This window comes from Ailuropoda melanoleuca, chromosome 2 (assembly GCF_002007445.2).
Source record: "Ailuropoda melanoleuca isolate Jingjing chromosome 2, ASM200744v2, whole genome shotgun sequence".
In the NCBI taxonomy this organism is placed as follows: domain Eukaryota; kingdom Metazoa; phylum Chordata; class Mammalia; order Carnivora; family Ursidae; genus Ailuropoda; species Ailuropoda melanoleuca.
In genome coordinates this window covers 79,528,938-79,556,753 of record NC_048219.1, presented here as the reverse complement: position 1 = coordinate 79,556,753, position 27,816 = coordinate 79,528,938, and the positions used below count along the sequence as shown (strand labels likewise).

At 40.3% G+C, this 27,816-nt stretch overlaps 2 long non-coding RNA genes across 2 annotated transcripts in view; one reads left to right on the top strand and one right to left on the bottom strand.

Moving 5' to 3' along the window:
• Positions 1-8,266: 8,266 nt before the first annotated feature.
• Positions 8,267-27,816, bottom strand: part of LOC117801034 — a 27,039-nt gene continuing 7,489 nt past the window's right edge. The window contains exons 3-5 of the long non-coding RNA XR_004623357.1: positions 25,767-25,889; positions 21,042-21,131; positions 8,267-16,798 (exon numbers count right to left, since the gene is read on the bottom strand). This is a non-coding gene — a long non-coding RNA (uncharacterized LOC117801034). The remainder of the gene's footprint in view (positions 16,799-21,041; positions 21,132-25,766; positions 25,890-27,816) is intronic.
• On the top strand, positions 15,554-25,137 carry LOC109489475. The gene is made up of 5 exons (XR_002142509.2): positions 15,554-15,640; positions 20,580-20,713; positions 22,044-22,121; positions 24,355-24,395; positions 25,099-25,137. It is a non-coding gene; the product is annotated as an uncharacterized LOC109489475 (long non-coding RNA).

Sequence of the window (27,816 nt, the reverse complement as noted above, 5' to 3'; positions counted from 1 at the left end):
ATGAGAAATTTGAGAGTAGAATATGGACTTCGCTCTTGAAGGAGCAGGCCTATGTGGCCAGGAGTCTAAGTTTTTAATTAATGATATTAAGTGGAAGTCTTGATGGGATCACCAGGAAGGCAGTTTAAATAGAGCTCCTACCTATCAAATGCACTGTGAGTTGGGTGATTATAGCAGATTTCGCATTCAGTTTAAATTTTTTTTTTCTCTTTCTACACTGTGATTTCCAACCATTTCCTAAGTCTAATAGGCCTACACTACCTTGTGTGATGGAGGTGTGGTGGATAAAGGGAGGAAACAGTAAACAGAAATGTGCCCCGCCTCACATTTACTATTATGCTGCACCCATCACAGGGAACAAGATCCTACAAGAGAACTGTATCCAGGAGTTGGGGGCATTGGTCTGCAGTTATGTGAGTGGTGGCCCATGATGGAGCAAATACCTGGTGAGGAGCAGATGATGCAGTGGGAACCTGCGAAGAGCATGAGATTCCCAAATTAGGAGGAGGACACTCAGAAGGGACACGAACCAATACTCCTCTCCTTTCTCCACTTACACTAGAGTACGGAGGTCAGGGGCTCCATCCCAGGACCTGGGATCATGACCTAAGCCAAAGGCAGACACTTAACGACTGAGCCACCCAGGCGCCCCCCTGGGTGGTTTTTAGAAGCAGTTTGAGAATCTACAGTGGGATCGATACAGAGCCACGGGAGTGAGAGATTTTCTGCTACTTTTTTCCTCTTGCTTTTTAATCATTAAAAATTCAAGAGATTATTTGCCAAGTAAAGACCAACCCTGCTGAAAGCTGTTGCCAGCTTTTCCGAGACCTAAATATGCCCAACTGCTGAACATAGTATCTTCTTTTTTTTTTTTTAAGATTTTATTTATTTATTCGATAGAGATAGAGACAGCCAGCGAGAGAGGGAACACAAGCAGGGGGAGTGGGAGAGGAAGAAGCAGGCTCATAGCGGAGGAGGCCTGATGTGGGGCTCGATCCCATAACGCCGGGATCACGCCCTGAGCCGAGGGCAGACGCTTAACTGCTGTGCCACCCAGGCGCCCCTGAACATAGTATCTTCTGACTCCCCGAATATCAAAGATGAACATGCAAAATATTCTGAGAGGTGAAGCAAGTCGCGGACATGCTCTCAAAGGAGGCCAACAAAGGTGAACAAAGACCTCTGCTTTCAGGGTGAAGGCCGTATTCCACTCTCCAATGTTTCTATTGTTTCAGCCTAGTGAACTTTTACCCACAAAAGTCTGTCTTTGAACAGTCTGATCAAAAACAAGGTCTTTAATTTTTTTTTGTTGTTTGTTTACTTACAGCCAAACCCTTAGTCAGAAGGCCAACTCCCAGTGGTCAGTTTCAAACAGGTTAACTTTGGCCTCCCTCAAGAGATTTTTTAAAATTCCACAATTTTCTGACAGATATGTGAATGATGCCAGTATGCTTGACTTTATCTGCTCTTCTGAAGTGTTTCCTCCCTCCCAGGGCACACCTGAGGGGAGTGATATGGATTTAAGAGAACAACTTCAATGTGTCATCTCTGTCCAGTCCTGTAATGAGGAGTGCAGATGGTTAAGTAAAGACCCAGAGATTTGGGTTGTCGTGGTTAGGTCTGCAGGAGGAGGAGAGAGAGAGGATAGGGAACGTCAGTGCGGCCATATTAAGCATGCCTCCATGTTCTTGTTTTCAACCCTTCTCCTTGTGAATCTCCCATGCATGTTTACTGCTTTTTCATTTAGGATCAAGGGTAAAGTTACAAGGGAAAAGCAATTACGGACTAAAAAGTCTCATTCTTGTGCTTTAGGAATGTTACCCTCTGGGACGCCTGGGTGGCTCAGTCGGTTAAGCGTCTGCCTTTGGCTCAGGTCATGATCCCAGGGTCCTGAGACTGAGTCTCACATCAGGCTCATTGCTCAGTGGGGAGCCTGTTTCTCCCTCTGCCTGTCACTCCCCCTGATCATGGTCTCTCTCTCTGACAAATAAATACATAAAATCTAAAGAGAGAGAGAGAGGAGAAAAAAAGGAATGTTACCCTCCTGGGCTTCCCTGAGGAGGAATGTGTTTCATCCAAGTACTTCAGTATTTGAGGAACCTTAAGAAAAGAATAAGGATTTTTTTTTTTTACAAAAATGGATAATAGAACAAAGAGAAGAGCCTTTGTAAAATTATGTTGGAGAACAATCATTTAAACTTCAAACTGCTGGGCAACCCCCTCAGGTCCCCTCCCTCCTTGGGAGCTTCGTACTATCACTTTGCTATCACTCAATAAACCTTGCTTTGCTGCCTACCAAAAAAAAAACAAAACAAAAACAAAAAAAACCCCCACCAAAACAAAACTTCAAACTTCTGGCTGTGTAAGCAGATTAACTGACTGATTTTTGCAATGCCACACTTACAGGTAGGTAATGTTTCCAAAACTCTCAAGTATTTGGAATATAGTCCGGAGACTAGATATCAGTGAGTAAACAGCCATCAAAAAGTACATGCATTTTGTTTCTTCAGATCTTAAAGTGCCCTCACACAGTCATTCAATTGTGTATAAAATAAAGAGATCAAGTACACAGACCAGAGATTCTGATAGCAGACAGCAGAGTCCATTCAGATGATCTAGAAGGCAGAGCAACTTGCTAGAGCTGTTTAACCTAGAAAATAACCCTGGGGGCTATTTACAATGATGATAAAATAGCTACCATTTACTGAGTGCTTACCATGGTCTACTGGGCACTATTCTATGTAGCTATTATCCCCAATTTACAGGTGGGAAAACTGAGACATGGATTAAATAACTTGATGTGCTACGATGGACGGAGGCAAGTTCAAAGCCACCTCTGTCAAACTTCAAAACTTAAGTCCTACCTATTTTGTTTTACCGCTCTATATTCCAATCCCAACTCTTTCCTAATATATTTTCAAACGAAGATATTTATATTCCATATTGTCTGATAAAAAGCACAGGGAACTATGTAATGTATTTTAAGACATTTAAAATCTAATACATACAAATTTGTTGGTATTTAAAGAGTAAACTTTAAATATCTGGAAAATTCGGGCGCCTGGGTGGCTCAGTCGGTTAAGTGTCTGCCTTTGGCTCAGGTCATGATCCCAGGGTCCTGGGATCGAATCCCAAGTCAGGCTCCTTGCTCCACCAGGAGTCTGCTTCTCCCTCTGCCCCTTCCCCCATCTGTTCTCTCAATCTCTGAAAGATAAATAAAATCTTTTAAAAATAAATAAATACCTGGAAAATCCAGTTATATGGAAAATAAACGACAACGCCTTCATTAATTCATGTGTTGATTCAATGAAGGCTTGATTGTGTATCTTCTTTGTGTGTTTCAACATGACTTAAAGGACCTTCTTGAACCAAAACTCCTTCAGCTGTGTGGTGATGAAATTGCTGCAGTTTGCATGGGACTCTTCAGAGTTTTCACAATCTAGCTCCCATACTCCAAGAAACCCCTCAGTCCCGGGAAAATCAGGACAGTTGGTGGCTCGAGCTTCACCACACGTACGGGTGCTTTAAAGTTGCTTTTGGGTGATGGTGCTGATTATAAATAGGATCTTTATCCTTGATCCTGTTAGAGAGGCTTAAGTCCTCTCTTAGGGAGAAAGACGTAGTTCAGTTTCTGTTTCTGTGGGAGCACCTCAAGCGATGGGGAAACTTTTTCCCGAAACCTCATTTCATTTTTAGTTTTTTTGTCAAAATTTTATACACTTCTTTTGCATTCTGAACTAAAAATCTATCTCAGTGAAGCTTCCACCCACTTTTCTTGTCCCATCCATTGCTACCATATGAAATGAACTGAATCTTTTCCCCGTGTGATTGCACTTTAAACATTTAAAGGAATCTTGGATGGCCCCAATATTTTCACCTTCAAACAACACATCTCCTAACCATTCAACATTTCTCAAATTCTTTTACCGTGATTACTCTCTTCTGAATGCAGTTCAGTTTGGTCATATTCAAATTGTAGCTTCTTAAATGGTAGCTTTCAGAAATCCAATCAGCAGAGTACAGCGGCTATATCACCACCTTTGTCTAGAATGTGTGCTTCCTTATCTTAGTATTTTTCTTGGCAGTCATTAGCTTAGATTAAGTTCATATCTACTAAAACTTCCAAGCATTTAAAAAAAGTTATTAATTTTAGTAGTCTCTACACCCAATGTGGGGCTCGAACCCACAACTCAAGAGTGGCCTGCTGTTCCAACTGAGTCAGCCAGGTGCCCCCCCCAAGCATTTTTCTGTGATACTTCTGCTAGGCTATATTGTTTATATTCTGTACATGCAGTTATTTTTTTCTAGCTTGAAGTACAGGATTTTACATTTAACTCTGTAAACTTAATTTTCAATCGCCCTCCTTTAAAAAAAATCACTCATTCTCAACTTGATGAGCATATTTTCATGTCAATGATAGAACTGTTAAAAAGACAAGGCTTTCATTGGCAAACTTTATGTTTGTATTAATCTGCTAACTAGTTACAATAATTTAACCCATTTGTAGCTAACCTAATTTACAAATAATAATACATATTTTCCTACTTCGTTCCATACAAAACCAATGTGATAGGAAACGGAAGTCCGCCATGATAGAAAATGCTTTGTGACAAAGAGCTATTTGCTATTTCTGTGGAATTGCTTTCTTAGCCACATGCTTTAGGCCAAAGATAGCATGTCCCACTGTAATTCTCCACTTTACTTACTGGGCTTGGCAATGAGTACGTTTTGGTTATTAAGGAAGATCAAATCTTCTCTTAAAGAACAAAGATTTGGGGCACCTGGGTGGCTCCATCAGTCAAGCATCTGACTCTTGACTTCAGCTCAGGTCATGATCTCAGAGTTGTGAGAGCGAGTCATGCACGGGGTTCTGTGCTGGGCATGGAGCCTGCTTAAGATTCTCTCTCTCCCTCTCCCTCAGTGCCCCCTACCTCTAAAAAAAAAAAAAAAAGAACAAAGATTTGCCCAGATGAGTTCAAAAGAAGAGTCCTGAATAGGCTTAGGAATAAATATACAAATTTATTCCTTTGAAGGAAACAATACATTTTGGAAGCTCAAGGTTTGCTGTGTTTGTTAAAACTATCAGAGACAGTTTAAGCTAGTAGTCAAATACATTAGCTTTGGCCTGGTTCAACTCCTGATTCTACCACTTGCCAACTGTTTTACTTTGGGCAAATATATTAATTTTAGCACAGTGCCTAGCATCTAGTGAGAGTTCTAAAGATAAGAGTAACTACTATTTACTGAGCAACATTTTATGTTAGGTATTACATAAGGGCCTAGGATACGTACACTGCTTAACATGCTGTCTCATTTTCTCCTAACAATTCAAGTAGAAACTTCTGTTACACCCAAATCACATGAGAGAAAATTGAGGCATAGAAAGATTATGCAATTTGCTTAAGTTAAAAGTGAAAGAAAGGATATACACTAAGTTTATCTAACTCCAGACCAGGAGACCAAACACAATTCTACCCTGCCAGTCCCTGATACCTTTAGCAGTTTGAGTAGTAAGGATATTGACCACCGGCCCGTCAGGAATTTCCAGGAACCCCAAAAGTCCTCCATGGTATGGTCTTATCTTTCATCAGAGTGAGGTTCTGGTCCTCAGCCCTATAGGCTTAGAAATCCAATCTGTTAACACACAGATTTTGAATTCAGCTCCCAGAGCCTGGTATTCAAATTCAGAACACCAGTGTATTCATAATGAAAATTATGAGTATAAATAGAAAGAAATACAATAGCTAAGGCCTAAAACATTCATGTCCTGGGGTGCCTGGCTAGCTCAGTCAATAGAGCATTCAACTCTTGATCTTGGGGTTGTGAGTTGAAGCCCCACGTTGGGATTACTTAAAAAATTAAAAATTAGGGGCACCTGGGTGGCACAGCGGTTAAGTATCTGCCTTCGGCTCAGGGCGTGATCCCAGCGTTATGGGATCAAGCCCCACATCAGGCTCCTCCACTATGAGCCTGCTTCTTCCTCTCCCACTCCCCCTGCTTGTGTTTCCTCTCTCGCTGGCTGTCTCTATCTCTATCGAATAAATAAATAAAATCTTTAAAAAAAAATTAAAAATTAAGAAAATAATAAAGAAAAACATTCTTGTCCTGTGACCAATATTTGGGAATCAGATTGTAAGAGCAGGTTGCTTACGGAGCATGGAACTAGAAATAAGGATGTCTGTTTTATGAGTGAATGTTTGCTAGAACAAAATCTACCCAACTCCAAAGCGGCAATTTACCTGCTTCCAAAATCGAACAGACCAGTGTAACCTCTCACCTAAAAACACTTGGATAAACACCACCAGGATTTGCCTCCTAGATCCTCTTTCTTCCTAAGTTTTCAGGGCCGACCCGTGCTGACTCTATGTTCTTTCTTGAATTTAGGTTAATTTTTTTTTCAGGTTACAGCATAATTCTTTTTCACTAAGATTCTGAACAGCTATACTTTGATACATAATGCATTGACTTGAAGGTTTAAATCTAAAAGGGCAGCTTGACCTCCAGGTTCTTGGTGGGAAGTCCTCTCACTGAGGTCACAAAGTACTAATAGCAGCAATAAGAGACAGGCCCCTCCAATGGAAGCTGCCTTCTCCTCTATGAAACTTTTGCTGGCTGGCTCTCCAGCTTCAGAAACAGAGACTGTTGTCAACAATTTTCACCTACGTACTCCAAGCAAAAAGGTGACAAACACTGTTTCTGTAACTACTGAAAGAGATAGGCTGGCTGAAGATTTCCATGGCTCTGTTGACTGCCTGGCTATGCCAGCTCTGGGGGAATTCAGTGTACAGGGTGTGAAAGAATTTTTTTCTTGGCTCTTTGCTGTAGGTCCAGGCAGCTACAGCAACAGCAGCGGTTGCTACTCTCATGCACAGCTTCCAGAATGCCTGGGAGTCTCCTGCTGATAACAATATGGAATGCCTGGAACCAAAGAGGCTGGAAGCCCTATCAGCTACAGCAGCTGAAAGCAGGGCAGTTACCCCAGAACCTTCGGACTCAGGGTAACTTCAGAACCTCAAGGCACCGAATGGATGCCTCGCTGTGCACATGTGCCACACGACAGCCATGCACAGCAGACCATAAGAATAGTGTGGACAGGGTCGCCTGGGTGGCACAGCGGTTAAGCGTCTGCCTTCGGCTCAGGGCGTGATCCCGGCGTTATGGGATCGAGCCCCAGGTCAGGCTCCTCTGCTGTGAGCCTGCTTCTTCCTCTCCCGCTCCCCCTGCTTGTGTTCCCTCTCTCGCTGGCTGTCTCTATCTCTGTCAAATAAATAAATAAAATCTTAAAAAAAAAAAAAAAAGAATAGTGTGGACAAACTCCTCCCCTCTCCTTCTGCAAGTGAGGCACTGACGTATCTTCGGGCACAAAGCAAAGGCAGAGCATGGGGGGCGGGGGGGGGTTCCCAGCATTACTGAGAAGGTACAAGAACTGAAGCCCTTGGCTTTCAGGGCCTACTATTCCCTTCTACAGGATGGAAAGACTCTCAGGGAGCCCGGGAGTTCCTAGTGCCTGGACACAGAACACTGGATGGAGTCGATGACTCCACAGCCCCTCCCTGAAAAGATCTCTAGATGATGCTGGGAGAGAGGGGTAGAGCTAATCAGGGAAGTCAAGATACAGTTACTAATTATCCTCGTTGAAAGCCAACCAGGAGACTAGACTATCAAGTCTACTTACTCAGATACCATGATTTCTTACCATATCTCACCTCTCCCCAACATTCATACATGAAAATGAAGTTCCCATCAGTGTTGAGGGGTTAACTGAGTAGGAAGACGTGGCCCCTTTATGACTCCAGATTCTTGCAAGAAGTTTGTTTTCTGAACATTCCCCTCTGTGCACTCCCTTCTTGTCTTAATTGGCCCTACCCATTGAGGTAGATTCCACATCTTTCTCCTGGATCTTTGGATTGGCTCAAGCCTCTGACCCCTCCACTGCAGAGTCTAAAAGCAGGGAGATGGCCAAAATAGGCAGTCAGGGAAGAACACAGGCATTCCTATTGCATCTGCTCAGTCTCTCAGCAATCCTCATGTCAGGGAATCTCTCAAGTTTACAGGCTGGGGCCACAGAGAGTCTCCCCTTCCTCACTCACTGTGTAACACATGGAGCAGGGTCTCTCAGAGGCTGTCTGCCGAGTACTGAAAGTCAGAGATGCTGTTGTTGAATGTGGGTGTTTTCCAGCAGCTCTGTTCTGGATGTAATTCCTCAGAGCTGTTCCCTGGCTCTGCATAAGCTAGGTTCTGGATGACTCCCAGCATGACTCCTTACCCTTTCTCTTGTTGTCACTGGCTGTCAGAATTGCTGTTCATGGCTGCCACAGGTAACTCCTATTGTAACGGTTGTTGTTGTGATTTTTAATTCTTAGAGAGCTGGCACATGCAGTTGAAAGACTTCCACAAAGCCAGGCAACAGGTTACCACTTTAGCAAGGATTGCTTGACTGATCGATTCAAAGGCATCTGCTGAACATTGGCAAGTGCACCTGATGATGTGGAGGGGAACAAAGATGAATGAGAGAAGGGATTCTCTCCTCAAAAAAAGCCACATTGTAGGTGCACACAGAAATCACTGTAATAAAAGGTAAGCATATAAGGACAAGTCATCGTTACACTCTCCACACCTGGGAAAGTTCAAGGCGAGAATTTGCACCTACCAGGCCACTAGCCACGTGCCTACTAATCAGCTGGAGTAGTCCAAGTCTGTTTTGGCCTCAGAAACCAATGCCAAGATGAATTGTAACATGTTAGGCACCATAAAGCAAATATTTTTTTAATGCTCTATGTGCATGTAACAGGAGCTCAGTGTGTTAACACTTTCCTTTAAGGGGATCTCCTTTAATTTAATGAAGTGGGTTGACTGCCATTCACTTCCCTTTAATAGCAAGAGAAATAGAAGTCGAACTTCTCTTCCCTGTTCCTCAGGGCAACTAACAAGAGAACAAACAGGGTTCAGTACCAGGAATAAAGTTGACTCATACTCTAAGGCTTTCTCTCCTTTTAGAACACATTGATTGAAGACTTGGAATGGGATAACATTCATTCGCATAGAGAAACAGATGAGGTCGCCAAGGAAGAGAGGGTAGGGAGGGAACAGGGAAAATGAGGTGAAGGAATAGGGACAGTGGCTGTTGTACTACCTTTGACAAAGTCTCTTCATCTCAGAAGAAAAGATTGTTCCAGGAGGATTATATTCTAGGCAGCATGATGAGAATGAGTAGAAATCATATATATCCTGGCCCACCATCCTAGGTGAAGAGAGTAAGTCTTGTGAAGAGAGTAACACGAATGAATATCTTTGTGGCCTAGTACCAGTCCAAGGTCCCCAGGTCTACAAAACTTAAAAACAAACCAACAAGAGTAGGGGTGCCTGACTGGTTCAGTCAGTACAGCATGTGACTCTTGATCTGAGGGTCATGAGTTTGAGTCCCATATTGGGCACAGAGTTTATTTAGAAATGAAAAAAAAAAAAAAAGTCTATGCTCTAGCATACAGAATTAGTAGCAGAGGGGAGGTGAAGCTTTCCCAAGGCAGGAATCTCAATGGGTACCACTGAACAATCTCAGGTCAAGAGGTAAGAACCTAAAACCCAGGAGGTGGCCCATAGTACACAAAAGATTTGTAGGGGACAGGGGTGGCTGGGTGGCTCAGTGGGTTAAAGTGTCTTATTCTTGATTTTGGCTCAGGTCATGATCTCAAGGTTGTGAGATGGAGTCATGCGTAGGGCTGCACGCTGGGCGTGGAGCCTGCTTAAGATTCTCTCTCCCTCTGTCCCTCCCCCAACCCCGCACATGCTCTCTTTCATGCTCTCTCTCAAAAACAAACAAAGATTTGTGGGGATAAGGACACCATATCTTTTCCATAAATGTATTTCAAAATAGTGACACAAAAGAAAACAGGACAAGAGGAACTCCTACACGGGGTTCATGGCTTTCTAGATAGAAGGGGTAGAAATAATGCCTCTTCTTGCAGTGAATTCTTAGCCATTTTTTCCCCTGCATCATTGCCTTTGCTATCCCTCTTACTGTTCATAACTGTCACATAGCCTTTACCTGGTATTTAAATGTTCATATGTTTGTTTTTATACATACTATAAACTGCTTGAGGGCAGTGATCATATCTTTATACCTTCAATGACAACTACCTCAGTGCTTGTTCTCAGTAGGTCATTAAGAAATGTTGTTTGATTTGATATTATAGGAGAATTAGGGTCAACAGCTGCAAGGGCTGGCAATCCATAGGTTTCTGGCCAAGAATTTCCATGAGGCAAGGCAACATTTGGCAATTACAAGGGCATTCCAGTGAAGTGAAGAGGAGTGTCAGATTTTGCAATAGTTCTGCAAATAAGATAGATTTTCTGGAGTGGCTGGGTTCGTGGAAAAACATGTGCTGAACAGCAAAAAGCAATTTGGGTTCTCACCTTTATACCAATCATTACAGCAAGATACAATCTCTGCTAGATTCAAATAGGAAGGGGTGACATTAATAAGTTTTCTTAGCACTACACAGCATTATGCCAGTTATTGTACATGTAGAATATTTTTTAAATGCTATTACTGACCTCAAGCTTAAAATCCTAATGGGAATTCAATGTGTATATACCCAAACTAGTCAGAAAACAATATGAGTGTTACACTGAATAACAGATTAAATGTTATAGCATTGCTGTCCTAAAGAAGGCAGTATTGAGATGGGTCTTGGAAGCCCCCTAATTTTTGTAGGTCTTTGCTCCTTTGTGGCTTCACAAAGTTCTCTATCTTGTGGACATCTGGAACATAAAAAAGTTAATTGTTTAACCACCTTCCTCCATCCCCCACTACCAACTTCACCTCATTCCCACTTATTAGTATTCCAAGACAGCATTTCATATAGTTGGTGTAATAACGTGTTTTGTTGGGGTGCCTGGGCAGCTCAGTCAGTTAAGCATCTGCCTATGGCTCAGGTCATGATCCCAGGGTCCTGGGATAGAGTCCTGCATCAGGCTCCCTGCTCAGCAGGGAGTCTGCTTCTCCCCCTCCTTCTGCCTCTGCCCCTTCCCCCATACTTGTGCTTGCTCTCTCACTCTCAAATAAATAAAATCTTTTAAAAAGAATAACGTGTTTCGTTCATATCCTCTAGACTTTGAGCTTGAATCTATAACCCTGATCTGTAGATTAAGCTTTGTTCCAATTCAAGTATCCCAATTCTTCCTGCTAGAAGAACATGAAGAGAATGGGTCATTAGTTCCAAGAGTCAGTCTCAAAGGTAATTGGGCTTTGGGGTGGCTGCTGCCTTCTATCTCTAGTACTCAGTACTAGATTTCTTGCTGGTAACTTTCCCTTCCCAAAATAGAGTTACAGCCCCCCAAACACTCTCCTTGTCACTGGGGCAGCTAGTTTCTAAGGCCATGCTTTCTGGATGTCAACTTTCTGTCACCTGAGTCTGTATAAATTGCCTAGTGCCTGTTTAGATCCACACCCTGGATCTCAGATTCACTTTGGACTTTTTACCATCGATTAAAAAGTTTCTGCATGGTCCTCTGTGGCTAGTTTCAGCACCAGAGTCACAGAGAAGATGGTACGCTGGTAGCCCAAGGGTCTCTTATTTCAAATGTTTCTGGGATACAAGGCAAGAACAAGGGAGGGGCTACAGCTCTGTAATGGGCCCATGGTCATCAACTAGTTTGTTCCAAACAGCCTTAGAAGACTTCTGCTTTAAAGTATGAAGCAATGAAAGGGGTGTTTTATTAATACAGCATAAAATGGATTAAATAGCAAGGTGACTGTCAAGACACTATATGCCTTAACATTTACATCAGATCAAATAAGATAATGTATGCAAAGTACCCAGCACAGTCCCTGGCACTCCCTCCCTTTGCATGTGGATTTCAGTTTACAACATGCTTTTGTTTATATTAAATCCCCCCCAAACCTTGTGAATTACCCCAGAGCAGTACCTTGACCCCAAAAGTGGCACATATGAAAAATTGCAGGGCTGAGAGTCAGACTCAGGTCTTCAGACCCCAAAGTCAGTTCCCTTTGCCCTACACCCCAGACTCTTCTTACTGCATTGTGCTAGACTGAAGATTGTGAAGGCCTGGATCAGAGTGTTACCTATGAGAAGGAGATCAAAGAATGATCTGTGAGCTCCTGCATAGCTGATATTAGGTATATAGATATGATATGAAAATATTATATAGCTTTATTTGTGAAACATAGAATCCAATACTTTATTTTACCTAATCCAAGATACATATATTTTCACTTTTTAACATCTCTGAAATTGAGGGAACTGACATTTTCCAGCTGTTTCCACTGTTTAGCACTTTCAATGCCATTGCTGTTGCCTGCTTACCTACAAACTTGGTTGTTACTTCCGGTTGAATGACTGGACAACTGAAACCCAAGGACAGAAGGTTGGAAGAAAATCTTAGAAAAAAATGGAGCCCTGCCTCAGCACTGCAGCATTGCCACTGCTTTTATTTGTTTGTTTATAGCAGGAGCGGGGGAAGGGCAGAGGGAGAGAATCTCAAGCAGACTCCACGCTGAGCATAGAGTCCCACGCGGGGCCAGATCTCACAACGCTGAGATCATGACCTGAGCTGGAACCAAGAGTCAGACACTTGACCTACTGAGCCACTCAGGTGCCCCTGCCACTGCTTTTGATGGCACAGAGGGTAATACTGTACTGAGAAACACTGAGAAAAAATTGAGTACATCAATGTTTCAGAGTCGAAAAGTGATTCAAAAGAGACTCTGAATATGAAGACATTTTGGACTACCTTAAACTGAATTGTTTCCCTTTAATGCAAAGCTTTTATATATGACCAAAAAAAAAGTTTAAACAAAGTGATAAGAAAGTATTGTGCCATAGATTAACTTATATCATTAGTTTCTTAGTGGAATATAAAATAATGGTGTATCCTAGAACCTGTGGTGTCTTAGATTCAATGAGAATGGTCACATTATATTTGTGTAAGTGCTTCATGGTTTATATATTAACTCATTTTGGTCATCATAACCTTGTAATATCAGGAGCAGAATATTAGTCCCTGTTTTATCTATGGGAAAAATAAGGCAAATGAAATAATCTACTCAAACATCAGGATAAGGATTCATTCTAATTCAGTCCTCTAGAATAAGACTAAAATCCTTTTTTCCCCTCTAAATTTACAAGGCTGATATCTTAGTGCTACCATTAAAAAAAAAAAAAAGCAGCTTCAATGAGAATGAACATAGTAGTTCAGGATAAACATTGAGTATGTCTCTCTTTTGGCAAAGAAAGTGAATAGTTAGGGTTTTAACAATAATAAATCACTATTACAAACAGCCTGGTAATGCGCCTAGCACATAAAAGATGTTAAATAAATAATACATGTTGTATTACTCAGGATACTTAATGCTGGCTGTCCCAGAGGTCAAACCCCGAATCCTTAGTGGCTTAACCAACAAAAATTTCTATCTCACGCATGTCATGTATCTAGCACAGGGTGGCAGGCGGTGAAGGCCGTGTGTCGCTCCACCCCTTCACTCAGTAGCCAACAGGACTCAGGTTCTCCCATCTTATAGCGGTACCATGTGCAATATGTAACCTCCCAGCTTGCTGTGACAGGATAAAAAGGGTTAGGGGAGGCATATCAGCTTATAACTTGTGCAGTCTGAAAGTGCCTGCAAGTGATACCAGTCACTTCTTTCACAAGCCATTAGCCAGAAGTAATCACAGGACCCCAACCTACCTGAAGGGAGGCTGGGAAAAGCAGAGGAGCAGTGAAATATTTGGTGAGTACTGTCCATACCACAGTAGTCCTATAATTATTTTCTTGAGGGCAAGAATCTGTTTTATTTGCTGATATTCCCAAATATCTAGAATCGTGTCTGGCTTACAGTATTCACTAACAATTATTGAATGAATAAATCAATGAATTAATAAATGGCATCTGAAGCTGTTTTTCCTCATTTAACTATGAATCTGAAAAGTTTTCAGAAAGAATTAAGATATTCAAGTTCAGGTTAACATTTCAGAAACACTCAGTGTTGACAAGGAGACAAAACTTTGATAAGAATTTATTTGAAGTTGGCAAACTCATTCTCAAATGTAAAACTACAAATTACACAAAATCTTATCTACGGGAGCTTGATGATTCTTTAGATCAACGAAAATATAAGGAAATACAACACTTGACTCTAAAAGCCAGTTTGGATGGTTGGTTTCCTTTAAAAAATGAACACAGACTGCAATCTTCCTAGAAATGATCGCTTAGGGAGTTGGGAACAATTTGCCATGATGATAAGAATTTAGATTGTGGTGATATGAGAAGGCAAGCAGCAGTCAGGCATGGGGAAAGCACAATAAGTAGCTGTCCTTTTGGCTCTAATTCAACACCTGTTCTTAACATTACCTGCATGATAGGAGGGCACAGAAAGTTCAATATTTGGTTTTCACAAAGGAATCTCAAAGTGTTATGAGATGTAATTCATCATTTATTCCACAAATGTTTATTAAGCACCAAATGTGTGCATGCACAGTGCTTGGTGCTGGAGATTCAGGTGCAAAAGACAGATACGAGTCCTACCCCCAACGGAGCTTGGAGTCTAATAGAGAAGATAGACACTGAACAACTATTATAATGAGCATGACACAGGTTGCAAAAGGGGAAGTAACAGGTGCTATGGAGTGAACTGGGAAACTTCTTGGTTTTCAGCAGTAAGAAAGTAGGGTCAGGGAAGAGCTCAAGAAACTGACGTTTCAATTTAAATCCAGAGGATAAGGAGGATTTGGCATGGCTTACAGTGAGGGAGGGAAAGAGAATTCCGGATGGAGGGAACAGCTCGTCTTCACAACCCCACTAGGAAATCTCAATAGGATTACATGCTTAATCATATAGCTGGAGAAGTGGTAGAAGAAAGTGACTTGTTCAAAGGATGCTGTTTAACAAGTAGCTTAATTAGGACTCTAAGCGACATTCTTTACATAACAGAGCAGGGCACACAATTGTTTCTCTAAGGTAGATTCTTTCCTGAGCCAAACAGAGCTGAGCCGGTCACTCCCATAGCCCATCAGGTACATCAATCAGCCACGAACCAGACTGATGTAACAGATATAAATTTTCAGCCTGCTTCACAGCACGCAGGATAAGAACTAAAGAGCCCTAAATGGCTTTCATGCAGGAAGAGGGTGGGGTGTAGTGGCAGAGGGGGAAGCTTCCTCGGGGAGAGCCAAGCGCTAAAAGCAGCTGCGTGTGACATTTCCATCAACAGCCCTCCCTCCCTCATTGTGTATGAGACACACGTCAGATGTTCTGGTTTATGATTTCAGCTTCAGAGTACATACCCTTCGAGGTCCAAGCTCATGTATCTCTTCCTGGCATGGTGCCTGCTCATTAACTGGACTTGAAAGTTCATCTGAGACAGAAAACCAAATGCTGAGAATATCGGGATCCCTTTCTCCTACCCTCAAGGAGGCCTGGAATCTCATGGTGCCCAGCCTCTGGACTTGCTAGAAAGTGACAAAGCACAGGCTACCAAAAAGATTCTGTCCAGATGCCAGGACCGTATCAGAACACAAGGTCACTTATAGCTGCTGTCTTCCCCCGTTTATATCAGCCCAGAGGACAATCCATTCTCTTTCCTTTGGAGGACACAATAAAGGCTAACTCTTGGAAGTCCCAGGTAAGTGCCACTTTATCCATTAGGTAGACCAGACCTTAGGAGAGCTATCAAATCTTTGCCTTTCATTTTGTGTTTCCCTCCCCTGGTAAAATAAGGTAGAAAAATCTATTATTTACAGGGGAGATAACAGGAAAGCACTTACAGGCCTTTGATTCTTTGATTCAAGAGCACAGATCCTGAAGTGACTGAGATGTCAGCAAATGGTATGTTTGCATAACAATTAATCTCCAAAAATTTAAGTTCCTGATATTCTGATCATTTAAAAATGTATTACTTTAGAGATTTCTGTTAAGTGTTGGTGTTGAAATCTGTTACTTGTTCTAAAAATGCTGGGTCATATAATCTCTCACATTACTTTCCCAAATATCTAATGCAACTAAAAAACCACTGTAAAATAAATGTCAGAGGATTTTCTTTTTAAAGAACAAAATTACAATAATAACAATAATTTGTTCTAATCTAAATGACAGCAGTCTCTGAGCATCGAGGCTGCTCGTTTTACCACTGGGTGGCCACATTCATATGCCTTTTTGTCAGAAATCTTTTCATAACCAAACATTAGGCCCAATTTGGGGTGATCTGAAAGACAGGTTGACGTGGGACGAAGCATGCTAAAGTTAGTAGCGAGGTTTTATCAGGGTTCCTTAGTCCATATTATTCCTCAACTACCACAAGTACAACTCCGAAGTAATAATAAACAACTTCTTACTTTAGGGCAAAATAACTCCTGGGAAATTCATTCATTAAGTCTATATTCAAAGAAAATCTATATTCATTGTACTGAATAAGACATGATTACTGCCTTATAATATATAACTTAGTGGAGATTATTATATACTAGACTGTCTGCTCCAAGGTCAGGTTTGGGGTCTGTTTCAAGTACCACTTTATACCCAAGTATAGCAGTGTCTGTCTCATGATAGGTACTCAATAAATATTGGTTGAATGTGTAAATGTATGAACAGATATGTACATGATGTTCCTTTTCATATGTAAGTGGGTACTACATTCTTTGACAAACACATAGTTGATTACAGTTGCATAAACATTTCGGTATCAGCCATCAATAACTCAGATTTTAGTAGGTCCCATGGAAACAGTTGATTTTAATTTTTACTTCTTGTAATCGGTCTGTGGCCTTGAGGTTAATAGCACTGGCTGGGGAAACAGGAAGAATATAAGAAAGAGGGATATTTAAATCACCATCCTGAAGTTGTATTTAGAGGTTTTATTTCAAATGCACTATTCTGAAAACAAGTACAAAGTGTGTGTGTTTTTTCTTGGCAAATGCTAATTCAAAAATAGGAAGAAAAGCTATGTTACCATGTTATTTGAGATACCCTTTATCCTAATTTTTTTTCTCTTCATCCTAAAGTTTTCCATTTCTTTTTTCAGACTTAACATAGTTGCCAACTATGGAATTATAATAAATAAATAGAAAGGAAGAAAGATGAGATAAGGATCTTAGGAATAAGAAAATCCAATATTGTTTGGATTCTAAACACTATCTTTGTGGCCTTGGTTAAGTTTGGACTTAACTTTTTCATCTGTAAAACAGAGGGTGTTGAGTTAAATTATTTCTAAAACATCCTCCAGTTTGAATTTTCTGTGATTTTATCTGACAAGCAAACTCTCCCCTTTGTCATCTTGTTTTTTGCAGAATGCTCAATTTTTTTCCAGTTTTTTTTTTAAATCACTTACCACAGATGCTTAAAATAAAAAGCTCTCTATATAGAATGTCTGCCCTTTTCTTTCCCCAAGTAGTCATGGCACCACTTAAAAATTATAAAATATATCCAAATAAAGATATAAAGAAGAAAATAAATACCACTCTATAAACCCACCACTGAGTTATAATCTATTACTTTAGTGCCCATACTTTTATGCATATTTATTTAAAAAATAAAATTGTGGGGGCGCCTGGGTGGCACAGCGGTTATGCGCCTGCCTTCGGCTCAGGGCGTGATCCCGGCGTTATGGGATCGAGCCCCACATCAGGCTCCTCCGCTATGAGCCTGCTTCTTCCTCTCCCACTCCCCCTGCTTGTGTTCCCTCTCTCGCTGGCTGTCTCTATCTCTGTCGAATAAACAAATAAAAATCTTAAAAAAAATAAAATAAAATAAAAAAATAAAATTGTGATTACTTTGTACTTAGTGTTTTGAAACCTGCATTCTTTACCTAATAATACACCATAAAGATTTCCTCACATTCTTCTAAAGCGTAATTTTTCTCCATGCTGCATTTGCAATCCACTATTAAATACTATAATTTAACTCACCTACTATTGCTAGACATGTAGATTATTTATAATCTGTGTTATAAATAACATTGTAGTGGGGGCGCCTGGGTGGCTCAGTCGTTAAGCGTTTGTCTTTGGCTCAGGGCATGATCCCGGCGTTCTGGGATCAAGCCCTGCATCAGGCTCCTCTGCTGGGAGCCTGCTTCTTCCTCTCCCACTCCCCCTGCTTGTGTTCCCTCTCTTGCTGGTTGCCTCTCTCTCTGTCAAATAAATAAATAAAATCTTAAAAATAAATAAATAAATAAATAAATAAATAACATTGTAGTGAACAAATTTGTACAAGAATAAGTGGTTATTTCCTAAGAACAAATTTTCATAACTAGAGATATTCCTACTAGTAATGTATGAATGCTGCTTTTCCCAGACACCCTAGAGGTTATAATTTAAAGAAATCTTTGCTAATATGCCATGTAAAAACCCTTTGAGGTCGTAGGCTTTATGATTCAATATCCATATCTGATTATTACTGAATATTTTTGCTTTGTTCATTTGCGTCTTTTTTTTTTTTCTGGTTGTCTACTCCATTATTTTGTTCATTTTTTTACTTGTTCACTTTTTTTTGAGACACCTCAAATTCCTCATTATTTTTGATGTTGCCCTGCAGGTTCAGGGAGATTCAAAGTTGTTTTTGGAGATCATAATCGCCCTAATTATATGGTCCCAGACCAAAATTTCAAGTAATGTACTTTTTTGTTTGTTTGTTTAACTTTTCCTCTGGCCTATCCACAAATCATTTTATGATTTTGTTTTGCTTTTTATTTTATTTCTAAAGGTTTTATTTACTTATTTGACAGAGAGAGAGACAGCCAGTGAGAGAGGGAACACAAGCAGGGGGAGTGGGAGAGAAAGAAGCAGGCTCCTAGGGGAGCAGGGAGCCCGATGCAGGGGTCAATCCCAGGACTCCGGGATCACACCCTGAGCAGAAGGCAGATGCCTAACAACTGAGCCACCCAGGCGCCCCTTGTTTTGCTTTTTAAATTCCAAACTTATCAGTCATTTTAGGGCTCTATTCTGGAGCACCTTTTCCAACAACATTTTAATAACGAAGTATTTTGAATAAAATACTAAGACTTTTTTAATTTTATGCATTGAAACACTCATAAATCTTAAACACTGGTAGGCTGATATTTGAAAACAGGCAGAAAGTTAGCACATTGCAGGTATTCAATTTTAAATGCACAACTTATTATAGAATATGTATCAATATTATGGCAGCAGAACAAAAGATTTACATTCAGGTATGTACCTACAATTCATCACATACTGTGGGGGGCACGAGCTAGGTAAATAAACAGGCAAACACCTTGGAAGTGGCTATCTTCACCAGAACTTTAAAAAAAAACCCAAAACAATAGCCTTCAGTGGCCTTAACAAATGTGGTGCTCTTTAGAGCCTTTAGAAGAAATACTAAGCTAGAGACACTAGAAAAACATAGAACCCCCTTGCTGGGCTTTGACTTACTGGCTGAGCAGGTTACTGCTGATAGTGGATCATCCAAAAGAACAACTTGTAACTCACTGGTCACGTACGAAATAACAAAGCACATCATCACGTAACTTACTGTCCCTTTACTTTTATCTGAGCCTGTACCTATTCTTTTCTCAATATATATTATTCTTTTTAAATTTCTCATGTTTTGGGTTGTTTCATATGTATAACTATTTTTAGAATTTGTTTTTTAGCAAAGACAAGTCTTTGTGATAACTTTTTGATTCATTACAAACACTGTCCTTATTGACTTTAAGGATATCACTTTAAGGTCTTTTCTAGGGCATCCTATTTTTTAACAATTTAATACTGAAATGTGTTGGTTGTGATATTAAAATTAATCTAACGTACCAAAAGAACAATAAATCTGAGAACCTGTTAAGTGAAAAAAGAGGGACAGAATAGTATATGCCCTATACCATTATATATTAAAAAATGTATATATTTTTATTTACACAGAATATATGCAGGATACAAAGTAACAAAATGTTACTATTAACACTGGTTTACTCTGAGGAGGTGTGGTGAATAGCTGGGTAACAGGGGTGCAAGATTTCCTTTTCACTGTATATTCCTTGTACCTTAAAAATTTTGTTCCATGTACAGGAATTAACAATTTAAAAATAGAATTCAATTATAAAAATCTTATTGCACATAGTAGGCATTCAATAAACATGGAATGAAAGAATAAATGAATTAAGTAAAATGAATCAGTGACTTAAACTTGCACTAAAGCCTTGTGGTGTTATGTGCCCAAACTGCAGCAAACTTTAAGGCTGTAAATGGTCAATATCTGTAAATCTTCTGAAATGGCAGAATTGTGACATAGCCAAGAAAAGAGCTTTGGTGGCCTTAACAAATGTGGTGCTCTTTAGAGCCTTTAGAAGAACAGCATTTTTATAAGTAGTTCTAGGCTAGTCCTTTAAAAATTCCTAAGTAAATAAAGCCAGATTATCCTCCATCCCCCAAATGTGTGAAAGAATTACCACTCTGGCAAAAACACCTCTTACGTCTAGAAGAAAATGCACTAACTCTCTTGTTAATAAGTCAGGTCCCAAGCTTGTTTAGTGGCAGTTTTATCAACTTTCCTCTCACTGCTAAATAGTGAAATTTCATAATTGCATGAGACTAAATGGCTATTTATTTTGGCAGGGGGAGAAGAGGTAAATGGAGAGGGAGAATCATAAGCAGGTGCCACGCCCAGCACGAGGCCAGATCCCGTGACCCAAAGACCATGACCTGAGCCAAAATCAAGAGTCAGAGACTTAACCGACTGAGGCACCCAGGTACCCTTACTAAATGGTTTTTTATTTTTATTTTTTATTTTTTCTTTATTTATTTGAGAGGGACAGAGCAAAAGCAGGGGAGAAGACGACTCCCCACTGAGCAGGAAACCCAACTCGGCCTAGATCCCAGGATGCTGGGATCATGACCTGAGCCAAAGGCAGATGCTCAGCCAACTGAGCCACCCAGGCTCCGCTAAATGGCCTTTTAAAACAGAAATAAAGACTGAATTGGGGAAAAAACTATTGTCACTTTGTTATATTTCTAAATGGAACCAATCCCTTACTCTTTATTACATGCATTTTTTTATTTACAATATTTTCAACTTACAATGGGTTTATTGGGATGTAACCTCATCATAAGGCCGGGAAGATCTGTATCTCCCTACATTTGCCGAGGAAGCTGGTCCTGATTATTTTTCTGAAAAATAATAAAAGGTAGGGGAAACAGACTTCAAATGAATATGTTTATTGTATCTCTTACTTCAGTGAAGGTAATCAAGAATTTACACTAAGTGCAAAGTTACTTTAGGCTTTGTCTACTGCCTTATGTCCTAAGATAAGCAAACCAGCAACCTATTGTGTTATTTAGGTCAAGCCTTAGGGACAAGCATGGATCTAAAACGTGACAGTTTCTTGGAATCAAAATAATAAAGGGATGACAGTGGAATTCTAGCTATTCTTGTTGGGGAGAGGAAGGCTGAATTGTGGAATTCACTACAGCACACAGATTCTTAAAAGCGTTTCACCAAAAAAATAAAGATAACTGGATAAAAGTGGTTTTACATTGAGCAACTCTATGTGAAATGTTTACAACGGTGTCTGGCACAGGAGATTTGCTATGTAAATGTTAACTGCTCTTAATCATCATTATTATTATAATGACACTCACTACTTCAAAATAGTCAAAAGTTTTTATTAGCCATACTGTACCATTATATAAAGCAATCGGTAGGATACCAAGGGAAGAAACAGTCCCTGTTTGTAAGAAGTTTATAGTGATAACATTTTGAAGGAGAATAGAAAGTTAAATTGTTAAAGAAAAAATATTTAGTTTCTTTGAGGCAGCATTTTTGCTAGTTTAGCTGGAGCCCTGCATCAAAGGCTGAGAAAAATTCATAGCTCCTTCTTTCCCAAACAAGTTAAAAACAGAGATCACTAATATTTAAAATAAACAAATTACAGTAGTAATTTATTGCTTTTCAACAATTCTGGTGTCAAAAATCTATCTAAACCAAAGTCCACATAGATCTTGAATACAAGAATCAAAATTCTCAGGGAAGTAAGGCACCTGAGTGGGAGTCTATACTTTTTTTTTTTTTTTCCTGACAAGGGTAGAATGCCAAGAGGAAAAGGCCAGGAGGAAGACTGCCTAGAGACCTAGGCACATGGAACTGTCCTTACGCACCATGTATGTATACCTCCATTTCTGAAGACCTTTATTTTTGGATACCTTCCAGTCTATGAAAAGAAAGGGGAAGAAAAAAACAAGAAAAGAAAAGAAAGGGAAGAGGAATAAAAGGAACTGGATAATCGAAAGATGGGAAATGCTCTTCAGTGAGTTAAAACTGTGCTCTCTCTGAAAAGGAATAGGCAAAAAACTTTTTGAAAAGAAAGCCTTAATTTCTAATAGAGATTATCCTGGAAAGGATAACTTTCCAAACTGACAGAAAGGGGCTCCAAACTCTAAAACGTAATTTAAACTTCCCTCCAACATACAATAGAAAATCTATCCTTGGGGCGCCTGGGTGGCACAGCGGTTAAGCGTCTGCCTTTGGCTCAGGGCGGGATCCCGGCATTATGGGATCGAGCCCCACATCAGGCTCCTCCGCTATGAGCCTGCTTCTTCCTCTCCCACTCCCCCTGCTTGTGTTCCCTCTCTCGCTGGCTGTCTCAATCTCTGTCGAATAAATAAATAAAATCTTTAAAAAAAAAAAAGAAAAGAAAATCTATCCTTGAAGCATTAGGCCTTTCTTATCTACCTTAAAATATACCCTGTCCCTCACTCCCCGCAGCTTTCTCTCCTCAGGTGGAAATTAAGGAGAAATTTAACTTGCTTTGCTAACCTGAGGAAAAGTTTTCTACATGGAGAATGTATAAGTTAGATCACAACATATTTATATGGCTATCCGATACTGTTAAGATAATTTCTGAATTCTGTAGCTTTTGCATTCTTAATAGTGGACAATACATGAGGACTTTGGAATATCTGAATTTTAAAGTACAGAGACTGCATACATGTTTGCCTGAGGTCCTTAATAATTCAGAGGATCCACTGACAGCCCTTCCCACGGATTGGAAAGACTTATGAATACGTTAAAAAAAAAATTAAAAAAGACCTAGGTCTTCCAGAGGAGATACAGAAAGACATGGAGTTTAATTCTCAAGCCAATGCTTTTCCCAAAATAATCATGTACCCCCAATAAAGGAAATAGGAAATGAAACGTTACATTCAATTTGGATTTAGAGGTGGCCTTCCTAAGCCATTTATACAAGTATAAACAATAATTATGTAGAAAGAACCTGGTTATAAATGTAATTACGAAACCTTATTAATTCACATTAATCAGTGGTGAACCTATATTGCATTACCAAGAGGCTTGAATTATATAATAGAATTACTAAAACTGTTCCCTTGTTAGGCTATCTGCCACTCTTTCATCTCTAGGTTGTCCTGTACACAGCTTACTAGGTAGAAGGAAGAAGTGTTTTCTTTTTTTTTTTTTTTTTTAATATTTTATTTACCCAACAGACAGAGAACGCAAGTAGGGGGAGCAGCAGGCAGAGAGGGAGAAGCAGGCTCCCTCCAAGCAGGGAGCCCAATGCGGGGCCTGATCCCAGGACCCTGGGATCATGACCTGAGCTGAAGGCAGATGCTTAACCGACTGAGCCACTCAGGTGCCACGGAAGAAGTGTTTTCTATGAAGAAGAAACAGCATATACAAAGGCAGAATGGTCAGGGTTAGGACTTTGAAACAACCCCACATTTTCTGCCTATTATCTTCCTCATCACTATCCTCCCCTATGACTTGAGGATTTTGAACAAAATAAAATGAAAATGGCCTAGCCTTTAGCACAGGCTGAGTTAAGCAGACCTAGGTTTAAATCTTAGCTTTAAAGTACTTGTAAGCTAAAAACAGCTTACTGACGATCTTTGAGTATGGGGAGATGAGATGGGGTTTCCCTAGGTTCTTGGTAGAAAATCCTTTGTTTAGGAGCACGGTTGCAGTGATGAAGAATCCTCCCCGTTAACTCTTGGAATCCATCTCTCTCTCGTTCCACTGGATTCTGTTAAGGGGGCTTGGTTGCCAACATAGCCTGAATCACGTACTCCCATGTTTTGGTTAAAGCACACCTCGACTGCTTCACACATAATGGGGTCTCACACCTACGCTGGTCAAAGCAATGGACTAGTGGATGACAAGGACAATACAAGAAGGAGTTAGAAGGCTTCCAGATTAACTTTTCACTGGAAACAGGAGCAAAAAACTGTGTTTTCTAGCCTGTCTGGGTCTGATGGAACATGAGAGGAAGGCAGTGTATTTTAGTTCTCTGTTTGGATGGCTACCCCAATAAGTGTTACCTGTCTGCAATTTATGTCTTTGTGCCTCTCCTTAACTTACTTCGGCATTTAACTTTTTCAGATTCTGGTTCCCACTGGATGTGGCTTTGGCAAGATAATGAGGTGTGTGTGCACGGTGGGGATGAGGGAGTGATAAAAACAATAGCTTCCTCAGAATAGTATATTCTGAGCATGGTGAGATTTACTCTACTTCTGCCCCTCAAGTACTGAGTCAACTAGCAGTCCTGAAGGTTGGTAGCATAATACAAAGAGTATTCCCCTACAAGATTTTCCAGTTTCTTTCTTGCTACCAGATTGGAGGTGGTAAACTGGGGGAGGTATATTTGTATACCTGAAGACTTAAGGAGGGCTCGCCAAAGCAGGATAGAGTTAAAGCCCTCAGTCTGAGAGTATGAGTTCAAAGACACTAGAGAGAAAAGAACTTGTCTAAAAGCAGTTAGCTTGGAGTCTGAAGCTGAAGGCTGTCCTTTGCAAAGGATGTAGTGGGCCATCTCAGTCACTGTGGCCATGGTGACCAAAATGGAACCATGGGCCTGAGATGAGAAAATTGTGGAAGAAGTTGTCAGGAAGTTCACTGGGTCTCTTAAATGTGAATCCTGATACGCCAAAGGTGACATTAAAAGGAGAATCTCCATAGAGGGAGGTGACTGCCAAACGTTGTTACTAAGACTCTTGTTCTGACATTAAACTTTTCCTTGGGGATGTTACATAAATTATCACCGACACCATGAGGAAGACTGGGGGGGTGGGTAGCACATCCTTTTTGGCCTGTCTTTTTTTAAAATATTTTATTTATTTATTTTAGAGAGAGAGAGTGGGTGCCCGAGTTGGGGAGAGGGGCAAAGGGAGAGAATCTTCAAGCAGACTCCATGCTCAGTGCCGAGGCCAACATGAGGCTGGATCTCACAACCCTGAGATTATGACCTGAGCCAAAACCAAGAGTTGGATGCTTAACCAACTGAGTCACCCAGATGCCCTCCCCTTTTGCTGCTTCTTAAATAGTACAGCAGAGCCCAAGCTGTAACTAACTAGGGGCTGCAATATGTATCTGCCACCCCCCAAATGCCTGTCCATTCCTCATTTTCTAACCCCCACACGATTTTCTGTCATTGTTGTTTTTCTACTTTATGCTGATTAAAGTATCAGGAGTTTAAAGAATTCTACTTTCTTTTGTATTACTGAATAATGCATGATGTAGAAATGTCAAGCAAACATGTACTGCAGTTAGTGCTATAAAGGGAAGGACTTCATGAAGCACAATTAAAACATCTGAACTCTGAGGCCTAGAGGGGTACGGACTCACTTTCACCATACTGCTCCACTCCTTATTATCTTATACCGGGGCTGATTAACTTTTCCTAGTCCTTGAAGACTTTCCAGTTTGAATCTGTGATTCAGATTAAACTTGACTACAATTCAGGGATAAGCAGAGTAATGCACCAATAAACAGACTTATAAAACATGAGTACTTACCTTTTGGGTGTCCAGGAAAGCCTCTTGGCCTGGCTCCTATTAGGCAGGGCTGTGGCAAAGGCCATTTTCCTCATATCGGTAAGGAGGACCCTCAACATTTTTTAACTCCTCTAAATTCAAACCCTGAAAAGATAAATCCACAAGGGCCACCTTCTACCTGTTCTATATTCCTCTGTGTGAGGACCTTCTTCCTCTATGAATGACTGATAATAAGAATGTCTTATTTAGGCAAACCATTCCGCCCTACCCAAAGGGGTATAACTTTTTCTATGGCCGTAAAAATAATCCTATCAGAGTACAACAGGCATAACATCTGAACTCATGGTTTGTATAAAAGGTAAGGTGGTGAAACAGGAAGAAATTGATTTTTTAAACAGGCCAATTAATTATGAAGAGATTGAGTCAGTGATAAACAACCTTCCAAATAACAAAACTCCAGGCCCGGATGGTTTTCCTGGGGAATTCTACCAAACATTCAAAGAAGAAATAATACCTATTCTCCTAAAGCTATTTCAAAAAATAGAAACAGAAGGAAAGCTACCAAACTCATTCTATGAGGCCAATATTACCTTGATCCCAAAACCAGGCAAAGACCCCATCAAAAAGGAGAATTACAGACAGATTTCCCTAATGAATATGGACGCCAAAATCCTCAACAAGATCCTGGCTAATAGAATGCAATAGTACATTAAAAAGATTATCCATCATGACCAAGTGGGATTCATACCTGGGATGCAAGCATGGTTCAACATTCGCAAATCGATCAGCGTGATACATCATATTAACAAGACAAGACTCAGGAACCATATGATCCTCTCAATTGATGCAGAAAAAGCATTTGACAAAATACAGCATCCTTTCCTGATTAACCCTTCAGAGTGTAGGAATAGAGGGTACATTTCTCAATCTCATAAAAGCCATCTATGAAAAGCCTACTGCAAGCATTATTCTCAATGGGGAAAAGCTGGAAGCCTTTCCCTTAAGATCAGGAACACGACAAGGATGCCCACTCTCGCCACTATTATTCAACGTAGTACTAAAAGTCCTGGCAACAGCAATCAAGACAAAAAGGGATCAAAGGTATCCAAATCGGCAAAGAAGAAGTCAAACTGTCTCTCTTTGCAGATGACATGATACTCTATATGGAAAACCCAAAGGAATCCACTCCCAAACTATTAGAAGTTATAGAACAATTCAGTAAGGTGGCAGGATACAAAATCAATGCCCAGAAATCAGTTGCATTTCTATACACGAATAACGAGACTGAAGAAAGAGAAATTAGGGAATCCATCCCATTTACAATAGCACCAAAAACCATACGTTACCTTGGAATTAACTTAACCAGAGACGTAAAGGATCTATATTCTAGAAACTATAAATCACTCGTGAAAGACATTGAGGAAGACATAAAAAGATGGAAAAATATTCCATGCTCATGGATTGGAAGAATTAACATAGTTAAAATGTCCATACTACCCAGAGCAATCTACACTTTCAATGCTATCCCGATCAAAATACCGAGGACATTTTTCAAAGAACTGGAACAAATAGTCCTTAAATTTGTATGGAACCAGAAAAGGCCCCGAATCTCCAAGGAACTGTTGAAAAGGAAAAACAAAGCTGGGGGCATCACAATGCCGGATTTCGAGCTGTACTACAAAGCTGTGATCACAAAGACAGCATGGTACTGGCACAAAAACAGACACATCGACCAATGGAACAGAATAGAGAACCCAGAAATGGACCCTCGGCTCTTTGGGCAACTAATCTTTGATAAAGCAGGAAAAAACATCCGGTGGAAAAAAGACAGTCTCTTCAATAAATGGTGCTGGGAAAATTGGACAGCTACATGCAAAAGAATGAAACTTGACCACTCTCTCACACCATACACAAAAATAAACTCCAAATGGATGAAAGACCTCGATATGAGACAGGAATCCATCAAAATCCTAGAGGAGAACATAGGCAGCAACCTATACGACATCGGCCAAAGTAACATTTTTCATGACACATCTCCAAAGGCAAAAGAAACAAAAGGTAAAATGAACTT